We start from the raw sequence: 17,304 nt of genomic DNA on the forward strand, positions 1-17,304 counted from the left end.
GTATGTGTTTTCTTATAGGAAAGCCACATTGGACCATCTACTGAGTCCACCGAGAGGAATCGAACCCCTGATTTTTAGCGTTATAAATTTTAAGACTTTCCACTGTACCAGCGGGAGACGACAAAAACGTCCTAAAGATTAACTGTAAGTTGTGCAAGATTAAGCAAAACACTAAATAGCCATAAGTCAAAATAACGTTCTTTTACGGGGCAGAATACAGAAAATAGAACCAAATGAATGCCCACCATGGCTATAATTCAGGATAAGCATGATAGAAAACAGCCTCCATATAAAATAAGAGAAATATGTTCTTATTTATCAAGCTTAAAATTGTCATAATAAATAAAGCTTAAAATTAATATATATATATAACAAACATGAAAATGGACTTTAAGTTGATCTGGAATTATCTTTTAAACAAAAACTGGAAATAAATGGTATGTCAAAAGTGATGCACATAAACTAAAGAAAAATGAATAAAAACTCATAAAAATCCAAACAAAATAAAATATTTTAACAAATTGATTGTAAAATGTAGAAAGTAACTTAAAATATTAATTTATACATATATATATATATATATACATACACACACGAAAATACTATGGTGTAAATGCTTGGAATGTTGATATTGCTGAGGTAAACCCTTCACTAAAGTTTAAATGTTTCCTCCCCAGATATTTGATCAGTAATGCTTTTTTCTTCACAATTAGAATGGTTTTTACCAATTAAGCAATATCTTTATAAACATGACAAATTAATTAACTTTAATTATACACTCATGTTTTTGATTGTTTAGAATATTATAGTAGTAAAAACATCGCATTTTTGTTTACTATGTTTAAATTCACGTAAACTAATAATTTAATAAATCATCCTATTATTCAAATGACGTTAATTTTCATCCATAGTCCAAGTCTAGTGATGTAATATTTTTGCAATGTAAGGTTATCGAGGTTCTCAATGAGTCTCTGCTTTTTCGACTGAGATTTTCTCGAATATATTTATACACATTTCTGGAGTCAAGCGCCTCCTGAATATATTGCTAGTTTTCAGCTATAATCTACCATCTTTCATGTGATGGTTTGTTTCAAGCAATAATCTACCTCGTATTTATACAGTTTATTTGGCAGCTTGGATTAGTAAGTGTTTTTTTTTTTTCCACTAATCTATTTTTTTAATTGTTTAGATGGTATAATTGAGGTAGATGTAGTTGTTGACAAGAGACAGTTAAAGGAAATGATAGAAATTCAACATGAGGTGTCGTCTGAGAAGAAAAACAATATTTATTTTTCCTACAATGCAGAAAAACGATGTTTGTTTTTCTTAACACTGTCTTTCTTGGAAGATCTGGAAACACTACATTCTTTAAAAGGATACTTTCTGGTTTTAAGTCCATTCCATTCTTACTGATGTCTAAAGTAGCAACATATTAGATGTTAACACAACACTCATTCAGGGTGCCCACAAAAACCAATAATTCATTTTTCTTGACATTGACAGGCAGTGGAAAGTATAATTCAAACAATCAATATATGTATATAAACGGTTATTTTGTATTAAATCTCAGTCTGCTGTAGTCATTAATGGTCAGAGTATTTTTCCCAACATCTCCATGGTTTCATTGATTTTTCAATATTCTTCTATTTTATTTTTCTTTACTTCAGTTTTTCTGGCATTCTCAGGTTTTCAGCTTCCCTGTAATTGTCACTGGCTGTTATATGTTGTTAGGTTCTTATATCAGGATGCTGATTCAATAATTAGGCTTTTGCGATGAGAACACTCTTCTTAACATCATTAGCTCATCAGTGTGAAGATGTAAATACTTGTTGACTATGATAGGCATCATAACAAGAGTTTGGTAATTTCTTTTATTGAACAAGAAATCCTCTGTCATGATACAAAATAGATCAGACTTTGATCAAAGATCAAAACGACCAGTTATAAAGAAAATCTGACTTTGTAAAGTAAATGTCAGGATTCAAGCTAAGTCGCCTTAGCCTCTTAGAGGTTAGAAGGCTGGTTAACCATGTAGGACTAAAGTTTGAAACTAATCAGGTCAAAACATGACATTTTCTAGAAAAAAGCATCACCTAATCAAGGTGTAGCGTACACGTCTCTTCTTACAAATGAAATGGTGAATCTCCATTCTACCAAACTAGACTTCACCACTCTCGGGTATTCCAGAGAATATATATGGGTTCCAAGTGCTACTAATTGTCTTGGAACAACACGAACTTCAACAATATCACAAAAATGAAAGTAACCACAGGTAGAAATAAGAAAAAATTGGCATTCCTTCTTAATTGTTCTTCAGCAGCACAGCAGTATGTGTACAGACTTACAACACTAGAAATCGGGTTTTGATACTCATTGTGTTTAGCTTTGAAGAAGCAAGCAAACAAATTTTCTTAATTCACAATTCAGATCACATTTATATATATATAGTCAACTACAAATATATACATATAATGTTATATATTACAAGTACTAATGATATTAAAATAATTATTTTTATGTCACAGCTCAACAACCATCCCGAATCATTTTTTTTGTGCTAGGGTTAAGAAAACCCATTGCAGCAAACGAATGTGAAATGTGTAGTAAGTATCACGTGGTTTCTTCCATAACAATTATAGTTTAACCAATTATGTAGAACAATTATAAAAATACACTGCATCAACATGTTGATCAATATCTCAGAAGTAAATGGTTTGAACTCCTTTTCAGTATCGATTTGTCAACCAGTAGATCATCTTAAATGCACTACAATCGAGCCGAATGACTATAGGCTTGCTATCACAAACCACCACTTGTAACTCAGAAAGAAAATAAAGCAACTAGATTTTAGTTGTTGACTTATCAATCAATATACTGCTCTATCTTCTTGCTAATAAGTTAAACTAAGCCAGAATGATCAAGAGCTGCCATTAACACGTTGATTTATCACTAAAACAGTCAAACTGCTCTTCTACCAATGTTTTCTTATCTGGATCTTTTATGATTGTTAAATATGTACTGTCAGCATATTTCTTTTCACCTACTGAGCCAATATCAGACATTACAGCTCATCTTTGATTCCAAGAACAAACAGTTCTTTAGATACTACACAATGTCAAAGAACGTTAGCTTGTCAACATGTTGAACATGCTTACACATGTCACACAAATAATAAAGTACACTGTTCACTTTATTGAAATGTCAAAATATGAGATATTAACCAGTTTACCCAGAAAACTTTTACGGGCATGGCCAATAACCATAACTAATTATAAGTTGAACCTTTGTTCTGTTACTCTTTGATTGTGACATATCCTTGAATGTTCAGTTGACTTACCCAAGTATTATTGCATAAATTCATTTGTCTCAAGTATTGGAGAACAAAGTCAAACATATTCATATGGACACTACTGTAAATAAACATTGGATTGAGAGCTGTACATTATAACTACCGTAAGTTGTATTTTTCGTCGTACATCAGGAGTTTTAGGAAACAATAAGTTGGTTATTTCTTAGCTGCACAGTAGAGCATCATGATACATGATAGATATTCAACCTAGTCAGTTCGCTTACGATTCACAAACTTAAAGAAACATCCATTTAACAGTTTGTTTTGCATATTTTACCAAATATGGCAAAATACTCATTTTCAGTTATAAGTCTGCAAATAATTGGCTGACAAAGTTTGCTCCTTGCTTAATGTAAATCTCTCAATATCTTCAAATCATAATATTGAGTGTGACAAACTCACCAGCAATAAACTACACTCAAAATTCAATCAGTTGAAAAAACTGAACTTGTTGAGAAGATGAAGTTAAAGAAACCATTTGTCAGTGTTCTTGGTATGATTACATTTTTCTTCTGTTAGCAAACATGATGAAGTGCCTACAGTAGCTTTCAATATCTTTATATGAAAAATTGCTTTCACATGTAAGCGACAATCTTTGCATCGTGCAAAATGTGAAGTACTTCTAGACTTTCAGGTCTGGAAACCAGTACCTTTATCTTATTTCTGTGCAACGCACCATCATGCACCTATAACTTATCATAGAAGTGCCTGATGATACACGAATCAGTAATATGCCTCTACAGTTTGTGACGGTCATGCTTCCCATTATTGTTAAGGATCTGTGTTTTAATTACTATTTATGAATGTCAAAGTTAGTCATTTGTGGCATTCAACTACTAGCAGAATTAGATGGTTTACTGTCACTGTGATTGCAGTACATTCCAAGGATTTAGACATTCAGTGTATAAACTTTTTTTCACTAGTTGGAGAAATAATCCACCATCAAGTTTTTAACCCGTCTGGTACTATATAATCTATTGTATTTTTATAGCATTGTTATCCACTGCACAATTATACCTTCTATATATTTTTTAAATTTATCAACCCTTCTAGTGATGCATCAATAATACATATAGTGAGCTTCCTACCCTATAAGTACTGTTTGTGATAGATACTACAAATGGTAGCAGTTCTTTCTTTGCTATACTTTCAGCATTCAACGTATAGGTTTCATATAAGCTAAGTACCATTCTGTATGGGTGACAGTACAGAATTGTTCCATTCTCATTATCACTGAAGGTAGTTTATAAGATGGACAATTTTCCCAAGGATAAGACAATACTGGCGTCTCGTATGATACCCACCGAAAAGGCTAAAATATGTGTTAATACTTATCTCTTCATAAAAGGTACACGTGTTGTATGCAAGTGCTGCATATCCCACTCTCTCATAGTGTATATTTCATACCGACATAAATGTTTAAAATTTTCTAAATTCCAATTTAGATTCAGAGTAAATCTAGTTGAGATCATGTGTATAATTCATCTTGAAGTGCTATATTCTGCAAAAATTCAGTCAAAGAACTTATCCCATGAAACACTACAATGCACTGCGTTGTACTTAATCTTGTCTGCAGAGAATTCCTTTATCACTGCCATACGTAGCAAAGATGCTTTCAAATTATTGTGAGTTACTTTCCTGATTAGTCAGCTGCAGAAAGAAAGGACCTGTAGTGATTGATGGTTAAGTCACTTAATCCACAATACGCAAATTATTTGGTCAATAAACGTCATAGTTGAATATTTGTAGAAAAAAATCCAACCTAGGATGGATTGTTGTTCTCTTTAAATAAACATTATCATTGTTTTGATTCACGAAAAATGACGAAATGATAAACAATACGAGTTAGTTATTGACATGTTAACATTATTATACATGACTTAAATAACATTGATAGCAATTACAATGTATTTCCTTAATCTAGTCCACATCATAACACTTTCTGTTTTTTTTAATTTGATGATATATGTAGACAGTGTCTGTGATATCCCTGGTGATTCACGATACTGGGTGAAGACCTCTTTGGTACATATTATAACATATTCTCTTTTGCTTTCACTCATGGGTTTTTGAAACAACTATAGAGAGTCAAAGTAGGAGGTTAGTAACAAGCAGTTTTTAATCCAATGACAGCTGGTTAAAGCTCTAATACCAAGATCATTTATAAATTTCTAATGAATAAAAGGGAACCACTGTACAATAATGTGCTTATCCGCATGCATAAACATTTTTCACGATGTCTCTATTCAAAAGCATTCTCGGACAAATTCCTGACAATAGAACACATTTTAAATCTATACGTAATATCTCATCCACCATTTTTGCCATTCACCTAAGAAATCACGGCCATCAGTTTGCAGACATTCTTAGAACCAAGTGGCAAATATTAAGCACTTTAACAACACTCATTAATCAAATTAATTGACAAGTTCCTCTTTTCTTTAGTTTCGTCTCCGTCATAATTGAATCAGCTTCAGTTTCTCTGTAGATTTTGGTAATTGTATTAGTAAGAATAAAAGTCTTTTGAAGCAACAAGTATTATTGCATTGAAAGAAATTTACATTACTATTGTTATACCAATTATTTCCCTCCAAATACCTCTATTCTCTACACATTGTATTCAACATTGTTTTTAAATCAATGATTGTCTTCCAGTGCATAAATACTCGCATCTATTCACAGCAAAGGGAAGTCATGAATGAGTGACACTGTATTCAGCTTTCAAAAGTTCAAGTAGGATTATGATGTTTTATTCCTGTCTTTTATGATAATTAAAATAACATAACCTCGGACAACAAGGAACCACTTGATTTATCATGGTTGTCTTTGTAATAAAAAAAGTATTTCAAGACAAAATGGATTCTCCTCTTGAAGATTATCACTTTATTGGAGGTTAAAATTGTGCGCCACCTTGCTAATATCTAAATTAAATAACAGAAAATATAAACTTGCAATAGTAAAATCAGGTAAGTTTATAAGGGTATTCCTAGAATACCTAGAATATTTGGGATTTTTTAGTGAAACAAATCCCCATTATAAATACGAAAATCAGTAAAGCATTGAGTCGATTTTCAATGTATAGAGCGCTAATCATTAAAAAAAATCATGTATATTCAATTACTCGTTTATTAATATAAAAATGACCTTTAATATTTACAAAGTGACCGTCTTGATTGCGTTTTAGTGGATTAATATTTTATATGCTCATGAAGATTGGAACAAGAGCAAAATGTACACAAGACACACAATTCATACTTTGAATAATTGAAAACCAGCTGGTTCTCTCGCAACAACTGGTCACACTTTTTGTTTCTTGAGGGGAACTTAAAGAAACTGGCAAATTTCCTTTCAGAATAGCTGTTGCTCCATAGTCTTGTGAATAATACACTTGCAGTAGCTGGAGGATTCAAGGATATTAGAGCTGTAAAATTAAGATATTACAAAATGGACACATTTATACCGCAAGCAAACAATGAAAAACAGACACACTGCTTTCGCTGCACTTTATTCACATAAATGCTGAGTCAATAGTGGTTTCTTTTTTATGACGCAGATGTACTTGCTTATTTTGATAAACAAAAAATAAGAATTGCACCTAATTGTGGATGGAATCAGGAACGCCCAAACAACTCGTATGTTCCTATCGATTAAATTTCTCAGCATTTACCAAGAAATCAGATAAAGATTTTGCTTGCATTTCATGCAACAATAAGCTGCAAAAATGTATCATACTTTTCAGCGACAAGTAAGAATACAACATGGAAAGTATTTCCAATACATCATAAACTGCAGCAGCATCTGGGAATAGAAAAACGTAATAATAAGAATGTAAAAAAATGTATGTAAAGGTTTATCTGTAGGTTGTATAAGCATCTCATTGTTGCGGGTTGTGACAATGTATGCATAAATTTGTTTTATAAAGGCTCTCTCAAAAAGCACTGCTACCAACAACTGATGTTGCCCTATTTAACATCTGGTGTACTCATTATTAGGACATGGTGTGGAGACAAATCCACTTCCATACGCAATACTTAATGAAAATATGTTGATGTAAGCTTAATACTAGTAGTTAATGTCTCTCCCTCTTATTTTCGATGCGTGCTCTGAAATTATTTCATGTGCTGACCTATACAACGTCACATCATGCGATGCAGTTACAAGAAGACTGGGCTACTATACACGAGACTTATAATGTACTAACACGTCAGATGAATGTGAGAGCATTACTGAGTAAATCTGCACGAACACTCAAAGAAGCTAACGGAAATCAGTAGACAAAGCAATACTATCTCGTTCATGAATGGATTGTTTGTAAACTATTTGGTTCAAGTAAAATAAAATGGAATTACATTAAAGTTGGTAGACTATTCAATAATAATGTTATATTTGTCAGTTAAATGAGTGTTTCATTCGTTTCAAAATTTTGAATATGAGAAAAGATAATAAGAAAGTCAATTTGAAATACACGAGTCATGCTAACACCGTTAATATAGAAAAGAGAACATGTATAAATTTATGTATGAAAACACAATATTGTGAATCTGTCTATCGATATTAGTTGATATTTAAGATATATTAATTGAAGTTGTTTTGTTGTTTGATATTAAGCACAAAACTACACAAAGGTCATCTGTACTCTGGTCACCACAGGTATCGAAAAACACAATTAGCGATATAAGTCCGCAGACACACCACAGTACCGCTTGAGGGCACAAAATAAAACTAGTTATTCATGAATTTTGTGTGTGTGTGGAACAAAACTATGACTGAAAGAATAGGCAATCATGAAATAGTCGTTAAGCATTAATTTACGTTGTTTTCAACATTTGTTTCGAATTATATAAAATTCACATCTTAGTATACCTATACACGCTGCACTAATTAGACAACGTATTCCTGTGTTTTCTAAAGCAAAACCACATCGGTCTATTTGCTGTATCCACTGCGGGGAATTGAACCGTTTGTTTTAGCATTATAAATCCGAAGCCTTACGGCTGTCCCACCATGGACCTGCATTTTTGTCTTCCGACATATTGATTGGTCGTATAACTGGCCGAATGGCTGACTGACTAATTGAAAAGCTCACTTATGCCTTAGTTTCATTTCCAAGCCCAACTAATCAGAAAATTACAACATTTCACATATTTAAAAATATATTTTGGTTAAAAGAAACCGACGATATATTCCTAACAGCAACTAATTATTTTGTGTGCTAAAAACAGTAAGTCCCAGTTATTGAATATATAATATAGCCACCATTTTATTTTTGAAAATTGAGGATCAGAGATTTAACATGCAGCATGGCAAGCATTATTTCTGAAACCAGCAAACCTTAAATGTACTAAAGCATTCGTTTGGCAACTTTTTGCACCAAATGCTTACAGTCTTATCTTCCTAACAACAAACAAGGTTTCAGTAGTTCCCTGATACACAATGCATTTCTGTTTGTCTCATGTATAATAGAAAATGGCTATTTTTAACATACATATATATAAAAAAAATAAATAATTGGCTAATATATATATGATTACGTTCTTAAGTTCGCAGGTAACAGAAAGGTCCGGAAATTTGTAACCTACCACGTGATTAAGTAGAATTGATAAGGTTTAGGTAGCTTGTAATTTGAAACAAGATAAGAAGTAAAATAACAGATGAGCCTAATGAGGCTGACCTCCCTGTTACATACAAATATATAATGACCTGTTGTTTAACTCAAAATTTTCAGGAAGCAGTGAAAATAGAAACAGCACCAATCACTTTTCATAGATTTGGTTAAATAATCATGAAAAACAAGTTAGTGTAATAAGTTTAGTAAAATATTAAGTTGCTAGTTTAAGTATTGCAATAAATAGCGCCCCTCATATTTTCCTATTTTTAATTTTAAAAGGTTATTAGGCCAATTCCGTAATTGAATAATTTAGTTTTCATTGCCTCTAAGTTTTATTATTTGACTATCGTTTTTAACATAGAAATGTAATTACGTTTTTCAAACTGGACCAAAAATAATTACTACGATCAAACTGGCACATCAATATAAGTAAGAATCGAACGTTTGTTTCAGGTGTAATGTGTAGCACCTTTGTAAGCATTCTCAGAGCGTCAGAGACAATTCTGTTTGTTTGTTTGTTTTGAATTTCGCGCAAAGCTACTCGAGAGCTATCTGCGCTAGCCGTCCCTAATTTAGCAGTGTAAGACTAGAGGGAAGGACAGCTAGTCATCACTACCCACCGCTAACTCTTGGGCTACTCTTTTACCAACCAATAGTGGGATTGACCGTTACATTATAACGCCCCCACGGCTGAAAGGGCGAGCATGTTTGGTGCGACCGAGATTCGCACCCGCGAACCTCGGATTATGAGTCGAATGCCTTAATACGCTTAGCCATGCCGGGCCTCGACAATTCTAATGAGGACTTGTAAGTCAAGTAATAATGCTAAAAATCGGAATTTGATAGTGCTGTTGAGAAGTAAAGAATTCTCAGTTCACTGTATAGATATATACATATAAGAAATATAGTAAACAAACATTGGTGTAAGCTGATCCAAGACCAAAATGAAAATAAACAAATTTAGCATCCCCCGCCCGTTTTTTTTTTTTGCAGCCTCCTCCCCTCTTCTTTTTGAAATTTTTTTATTATTTTTTTAATTATAGCTTGAATTTCTGTCACACCAAACATGTTTGTCCTTTCAGACGTAGTGGCATTGTGAAGTTAAGGTCAATCCCACTATTTGTTGGTAAAAGAGTAGCCCAAGAGTTGATAGTGATGACTTGCTGTCTTCTCTGTATTCTTTTACTGCTAAATTAGGGAAGATTAGCGCAGATAACTTTCGTGTAACTTCACGCGAAACTTAAAATAAACAAATTACTGATAAAAGTTTTTAGTGAATTCGTTTCTATAATAATGATGACAATATTTCATCCATTTAAAACTAACCAACTAATCGAACCAAAAAACAATTAGTTAACTTTAATTTCGACATTTTATCAGTGATTTTTCAGATGGTGTGTACACTATTCTAAAAATTCAAACTGTGCAATTATATTTAGTGAATGGTATAAGACAGAAAAAAATAACAGGTTTTATTTATGTAAACGTGTGAAATAAATATAATATTGATGAAGAGACAACATCTACTGTCATTTTGCTAGAATTATCAGTATAATGGAAATGAATTTAAATTTGATTCAACAGGGCCCAAGTTAAGTATTTACATGTGAAAATTCTGTTAGAATATCACGAGAAGTTCATATTTTTGCTTATAGTTTTAAAACAATTCATTCTTGAACTGTAACTTTGAAAACGTGAGAATGAAAATCCATAAAATATATTTGTAACATTTAAATGATATTAACTAACATGTGATGTATAAAAATTACTAACGATAGGGATTATAATTAATTCTTTTACATTTATCTTAAACCTAACTTGAATGGCAACGTTCCACAACCTAAAACAAAAATAATGTAATTGAACATTTTGAATGGTTTCGGTGCAAACAACTACTGTTAGTTTAAATTCTTATTTTATTTAAAACTACAGTAAAAAATAACATTTTGTTACTAAATTTACAGTGAAATTAAACTGTTTGTAGTAGGTTAGTGCAAGATCTACTTCAAGAGACTGTGTAAAATTGGAATTATTATTTATTTCTGTTAATAATCCGTATAGATATGTAAGGTCAAGCAGTGATACCTAATAATCTGTTTTAGCAGTTTTTGGTAAAAGTGCATTCACTTATACGTGAAATTAGTTTAGAATTCCCTTTATTTCTTTATGTACATCAGTAATATACATGAATGAACAGCTCATTCTTAATTTCAATAAAAGTATACTGTAATAGTACTGAAGGAGAAAAGTTAATAACACAAACACATTTCAATGCAACTACTTTTATTTGCACTTTTATTATATCAAAGAAAAGAGAGTATTGCACAAACAGAGAACGAAGTGCTTACAGAATTAAGGAGGAATATTTACTTAATATTTTAATTCTCGTGATATAGTCTTGTGGTTTAAGCTTTGCTACATTTATGTTACTGTTGAATTTTTTTTCATGTCTAACTCTTATCTTATCATATCCTTACTGGAGGTTTTTATCTTGAATAAATACCATTTTCAAACAAACAAACAAACAAATAAAAGTAAACATTGGGATCCCAATCTGTTCTGAAATCTTCTGCTATAAAATTACCAGTGTATGTGCTCATTCTCAGATGGGTCATAGGCTGGTGAAGATTTGTGCTTTGTTCACCTCTTCTCGTAGTGACCACTTGTCTAACAATCAGAATCAAAATGTAAATCATTATATACAAATTTAAACATGCCACAGAATATTCTTTTTCCTAGATTCCATGTGCATGTACTAAAAGTTAGGTCACTGTTTTAATGAGGTAAGCAAAAAATGACAAAGCTAGACCAAATTCTTAAATTGGTAATACTGCAGTAAACAGAAGTCTTACATTTAAATATTGTACTCTTGATCTCTATTCTTTTCTGTTAAAATACAAAATCACTTAATTCAGTGATGGATTTTATCATAAAAAAACTTGTTGAGTGCTGGTTTTTCATTGTAAGACATGTAAGTCTTTATAGTATCTTAAAAACAAGTGTTAATATTTAATTTTGTATTTTCTCAAATTCAAATTTTATCTCACAAACATCTTTAAAAAATTTTGATATATGTACTTTACAACCATAAGTCTAAATGAGGGTCAGAAATTGTCATTTTATACTACACACAGTGTTGCACAGAAATGTAAGAGACAAGTTATACTAACAAAATGTGTTTTCTTTTATCTACAAAAAATATTTTTTGATAAAAACAGTTTGCAAATTAAATTATTTTGTTTTCTTATCTTCATTGTATAATCAGTTCTGATTCCACTTATTCATAGTTTATTCTTTGTTTATTTCATATTGATCCATCAAATGATTATAATTTGAATTCTGGGATCATACACAAAGTATTGAATGATATATTCTGTGTTAAAATGAATGTTGACAGCTAAAATTGAAGTGTTTTTGGGCATTCTCCTTATTCTTGAGGGAGAAGAGCGTCAAACTTTTCCATTAATACAAAATTTGTTCCTTGTAAAATAACCCATATCTGATTTAGAAGATTACATTGCTGTAAAAAGATATAATCAAGTCCAATTAAAGTAGAAAAAAGTCATGGCTTATATTCACGTAAAAGATAATTTTTAGGCTTAGAAAAAATTATTCAAGCACATGTATTAAAGGCTTGAGTATTAATGCGTAAAAAGTTTAACTAGCCTTGTACTTATCAGAGTGGTCTATTTGGTAATTAACAAGTTGCAAATGATTTCTTTTTTTTTTCACGTAATGAAGTTAAAATTTGATGCTAAAAGTAGGCCAGAAGGATTTTAAATGTATTTAGGAACATGTTAGAGCCCCATAAGTTGTGTGTGCCAAAGTAGATTTCACACATTGGCCAATAGATTTGTTTCACTCAAAATTATCATTAAGCACTTTGATCCCTGATAATGGCAGAAAAGTTTGCTTTTTTTTAAAACTTGAATTAGAACAGTATTTTGGCATTCTTTTATTTAAAATTCATGTAAACATTTACTGGAATTACATGAAACTCATGAACCTTAGTTACTTCAACCTGCAGCAGATTTCACTGAAACAATTGATTCCTAGTACCTTAGCAGTAACTCTGAGGGTTTATGATGCTAAAACTTGGGCTTCAATGGCAGAGCATAGATAGCCCATTGTGTAGATTTGTGCTTAGCAACAAAGCTTAACAGTAATGATTCAATGTATCAGAAAAACAAAGTAAAGATTTGTGAGTTTTAGTATTTGAATGACTTTTTACTTGAGAAGTGTATTGTCTTTATAATATTGTAAAAAACAAACAAAACACTAATGTGTGATCAAGATTACAGTTTGATTGGATGGGGATTGAAAGGATTTTTAATATGTATTAGTACCTTTTAAAAGAGCTTTGAAAAGGTAGACGTTTTGGACATTACTAGGAGCTATCACCAAACTAACAACCAGACTCGTAGTCATATAAGGAGGCAGCGATAGAAAGCCTAAGATTGGCAATGTGGATTGTTATAGATTTAATAAAGAATCACCTATGACCACAGCATAGCTTTTGTTAAGATTGTCCTCACAATGCCTCTAACCAAATGATTATATCTTTTTCATCTCGACTTGGAATCCAGTACACCATTGTATTTGGCATAAGATGAGGTCTATTCTGGCACAATTTCAATAGGATTGGTCTATTACTGGAATCAGGTGGTAAGAACTGACTTAGCAAAATTCATAATAAACCAAACCATTGACCTCTACAATAGTTAAGGCCTCTGCATTGCAAAAATTGAATACTGACCACCTATGTCAAGGAGAGTAGCTATGCTAAGTCAGTTCTTACCACCACGGCTGAAGTGGTGAGTATGTCTGGTGGGATGGAGTTCGAACCCGCGACCCTCAGATTCTGAGGCAAGCGTCCTAATCACCAAGCTAGAGGTCGATACATTCCATAAACAGTCATCAAGTTAGTGAGATGAAACTGTCTTAGCTCTTAGCTAGAGCCTGGCCAAATCTAAAAATTTCCAGGTATAGGCTAGTGGTTAGCGTGTCAGACTGTGGTTTGCGTCCAATTGCCACAAAAAGTATTGCAAGTGTTCATTGTAGGTCACTCATAATACTTGTGTACTAAGTGTCAAATTGAATGTAAATTCAGTTTTATAGCTCATGAATAAAATTATACCAAGTTGTTTTATTTTATTGTGTTTATGAGTTATCACCTACTCTTTGAGTTAAAGTAAAATATTTACTATTTCCGTTCAATCGCTTGTGGATGGATATTAATATTTTATAAATATCTCATAGATGGCACTACCATAGAGCAGAGTAAGTTGGATTCAATTCAAACGTTGGCAAGCTGTTCAAAAAAAGTAACCAACAACCGACGGCACGTGGTCATTGTAAGAATATTCATTTCTAGTTTATAGATGTTAAGTAAGTATTAAATTGTTTATTACTTTTAGGCTTATTTCACTTACCAATAGTAGGCTGTTTGTTTATTTCTGCTGTGTCCACTGTAAGAACAGGTCATATATTTGAAGCTACAACTAAGAATACTGAAAAGATTTTACTCTCTTCTACAGCTGTTCAGGTCAAGGTTGAGGCACAGCTGTTCATAGTTTAGAGATGCTTATTAAAGGGAAGGCAACCATCCATCATCTCTTGGCATCATTCTTCTTCAAGCTACAAGAGGATATGTGCGAGTAATCCCCGATTTTAAAGTGACAGGTAGCTACTTTGTTTGTTTTTTGAATTTTGCGCAAAGCTACACTAGGGCTATTTGCGCTAGCCGTCCCTAATTTAGTAGTGTAAGACTAGAGGGAACACCCCCACGGCTGAAAGGACGAGCATATTTGGTGCGACGGGGATTCGAACCCGTGACCCTCAGATTACGAGTCAAACGCCTTAACCCACCTGGCCATGCCGGGCCTAGGTAGCTAGTCAACATCATCCACCGCCAACTCTTCGGCTACTCTTGTACAACCAAATAGTGGGATCCGTCGCTATTATAATGAATGCATCCACGACCACAAAGTGAGGAGAACGTTTTTTAATTTATTTATTCTTTTGGTGATAACACGATACTAATCAGCGGGCCTCGCTCGGGTCACAAGAAGATAAGGTTTCAGCGTATAGGAATCTAATCAAAACACATGCACATATTTTAACGGTAAAGAAATATTTAAAAATATTATATATTAAAACTAAGTGGCGCTTAAAGACATCAGAATATTATTTTGTCAAACAGCGTTTGGCATAGTGCACATGTTTAAACGTTAACAATATTTGAATATAATGTTTCACAATAGGTGACGTGTTACTCTAATACAAGTGTTAACATTTTACAGATTAGCAGTAAAAAAATATCTGATGATTTCAAAACATTGCGACATTGGATCCTGTATGAACGAAGCCGCATGATTATATGTTCAAACAACGTATAGTTTCTGAACAAGATAAAATTTTAACATTTCAACATTTCTAGACAGTTCTGACACCTGAACAAACCAGGAGATTAATGCAGCATGAACACAATAAAGAATGTGGTGTTTTAACATATAAAGTTAGTGTCAAAATGTTTGTCAGCAAATGATCCTATCTATCTAATCATAATTAACATTTCAATATGTCCGAACAATATTGGTATCTGTTCAAGCGATACCAAAACTCTCAGCACCTGAACTCGAGTTCTCCCAGTGACACAACGGTATGTCTGCGAACTTACAACGCTAGCCACTGGGTTTTGTTACCCGTGGTGGGCAGAGCATAGATAGCCCATTATGTAGCTTCGTGATCAACTATAAACAAGGGCCCGGCATGGCCCGGTGGTTAAGGCACTCAACTGGTAATCCGAAGGTCACGGGTTTGAATACCCGTCACACTAAACATGCTCGCCTTTTCAGCCATGGGGGCGTTATAATATGACAGTCAATCTCACTATTCGTTGTTAAAAGAGTAGCCCAAGAGTTGGCGGTTATGAGTAACTCTTTTCCCTCAAGCTTTACAATGCTAAATTATGGATGGCTAACGCAGATAGCCCTCATGTAGCTTTGCGCGAAATTCAAAACAAACAAAATATATTTAAAAAGAAATCGCAGAAATAAATTATGTCTTTATCCGTACATCACTTAAAATGGTTTTGTTTGAACTTGTAAGTAATTAATTTGTTTACCATTAACAAGAAAATACACTGTATATACTTCAAAAACACGTGTGTTAGAGAAGTTTTGCAAAAGAAAAAATATATATATGTACATATATAAAGACAGGTTAACGAAATTTCAAGTTGTGGAATTTATTTTGGGGAATAAATTATGTTCACTGTCTAAAACCGATGTATATGCAACATATAATTATATATATATATTTAAACAAACAAACGATTTCTTTCCCAAAGCATATAGTAATTTCAGTTTTACAACAACTCTCAAAATTCATTCATTTAGATAATTGATACTTGGAAGATTACAGCTCAGTAAATAGTAATCTCTACTTCAAAATAAAATTATTTTTTAAAATTTTCTAGTACTTAATTTTTTTCAATTGGCTTTCTTATTCCGTAAAATAATTTACAATTAACGGTCCTTTCAAAAAGGATAAACCTATTTATTTATATAGACGGTAATACGTATAAGTTAATTCAATACTGTAAGCAAACAGTATTTCTTCAGAATACATACTTATTTCTACTTTACTGGTAGTATCAAAATAATATAAACCTGTATTTTCTATAACTTGCTTTTCATAAAGCTATTACTTCCTAACAAATACCATATATCAAAGAAACCGCTTAATTTCTTCTTGAAATGATATTTTCATCACCATCTGTTAGTTTTGAATTGAAGGAAACTGTTTCAATTTCACGCCCCAACACAACTCTATTATTTCGCACTCACCTTCCTAGCAATTGTTACTGTTATTCAACCGCTCCAATGCACTCAGTCCGCGGGGATTTTCACTCGTACACTGTTATTAAGCCAATTTAACGAGGCTCAAACTGTTCATTACGGCAGTGCTATTACATTTTTGACCAAAAACCAATTATTACCGCTCACAGAGGTAGGTAGGCCTAAACTAAAAACCAAACCCTAAGCCAGCGCCAGAGAAAGATTACTTCTTTATTCGCCGTCTTTTTATCGACACATGCATTCCAAGAAAAGAGTCCAAACCTGTTTTCAGTGTTACATTTATTATTTGTGCTTCAAAACATTTCGAATTTTATATCATAAACGTTACGATACGAGGAAATAATTTTATATAAAGAAACTATAAATGAGCTCAGAAGTCGTATAAATAGTACAAGCTGAACAAACTTGTGCTACATAATGGAAATCAACAAATTAGAAGAAAAATATGAGTCTAAATATTATTATTATAAACACACACAAAATAC

The 17,304-nt window shown here is 32.5% G+C and overlaps 1 long non-coding RNA gene across 1 annotated transcript; it reads right to left on the reverse strand.

Moving 5' to 3' along the window:
- Positions 1-11,018: 11,018 nt before the first annotated feature.
- LOC143227235 (uncharacterized) lies at positions 11,019-17,030 on the reverse strand. Its single transcript, XR_013014954.1, has 3 exons — positions 16,808-17,030; positions 14,390-14,594; positions 11,019-11,624 (listed from the first exon to the last, which is right to left on the reverse strand). It is a non-coding gene; the product is annotated as an uncharacterized LOC143227235 (long non-coding RNA).
- Between the last annotated feature and the right edge of the window lie 274 nt (positions 17,031-17,304).

The sequence above is a fragment of the Tachypleus tridentatus genome, chromosome 1 (genome assembly GCF_004210375.1).
Source record: "Tachypleus tridentatus isolate NWPU-2018 chromosome 1, ASM421037v1, whole genome shotgun sequence".
In the NCBI taxonomy this organism is placed as follows: domain Eukaryota; kingdom Metazoa; phylum Arthropoda; class Merostomata; order Xiphosura; family Limulidae; genus Tachypleus; species Tachypleus tridentatus.